Genomic DNA, 1,262 nt, shown 5'->3' on the forward strand with positions numbered 1-1,262 from the left:
TTCAGTTCTTTTCAATGTTGGCATTTCTTTAAAAATGAAAATGCACCAATGTCTTATTCTACGACTGAATATGAATGCCAACTATTTCTCACATTTAGAATTCCTCAATTAAAAAAAAGAACTGATCATGTAAAATTCAAAATGTTAATGGCTGCACTACACTTTGGGGGATGGGTGGCAATCATGTTCACAAAGCTATTACCTCCTAGCTTTGTGACCTTGAGTACATTACTTAACTGGTTTAAATCCTAGTTTCACACCTACAAATAGGAACAATATTTTATAAAGTGGCTATAAAGGTTGAAGGGGAAGGTATGTAAAATTTAAAGTACTTAGTGTCTCTCATGTGAAAACATTCAATAATTTGTGTTCGTTTTGACTGTAATATCCAAACGGAAAGCAGTCACAAGAGATAGAAAGTATAGTAATCATTAATTTAAATGCTACAAACTTTTTTTTAAATAATCAAGATAAGGGCAGAGCTAAATTTCTTTGCTCTCTAAAAAAGATTTGCCAATTAAATACAGCTGGACTGAAGGAGAGAGTAATCTATCTGCTTACAACACCTGGCATCTCCCTACATAATAATTCATTCCTGGTTTTTGAGAACCTATACCCAAGACAAAGGTCCTCAGATGTCACAGTTTGATAAAGAGCTCTAATACAAGGTAGGAAATAAGAAGGAAGTGTTGAAACAAAAATGCCCCTACTTTGGGCATTTTATATGCATCATTCTCATTTATCCTTCTCAGCAATCATCCAAAAGGTATATATTATCCATATTTTCATGTTGAGGAAACTGAAGCCACATACCTGTGTTTATTACCAGACTCAGTTTTCGTTTCATGCCCCATGCAACTTCACATAAAAGTGATGTTAAGTCAAAAGAAAAAAATACTTTTGATTTGGTTAGAGGTGGAGAAGAATTTAAACTGTACTTTGTAGAAGACACTAAATTTAAATACACAGATCTCATAGGAGAAGGGTAAGCGATATAGTCTGGAAAGGAGGTGTGTATACGGTGAACAGCAGGTTAATTCCAGCACGTAAAAAGCAGATGAGCATGGTAGAAAGCTACCACAGATGAGACACTTCAACAACAACAACAACAACCCACTAGGGCAACAAATGGCTGAATGCACAACACAGGCAAGGGTGGAGGAGAGCAGCCTAGACTGGTCTCTTAATGACTTGCCCAGTTTTATATTATTACCTATAATTACTCAATCCCAAAAGTCCAGGTTCTAGATATTGGCACATAC

Source organism: Neomonachus schauinslandi, unplaced genomic scaffold, assembly GCF_002201575.2.
Source record: "Neomonachus schauinslandi unplaced genomic scaffold, ASM220157v2 HiC_scaffold_346, whole genome shotgun sequence".
NCBI lineage: Eukaryota > Metazoa > Chordata > Mammalia > Carnivora > Phocidae > Neomonachus > Neomonachus schauinslandi.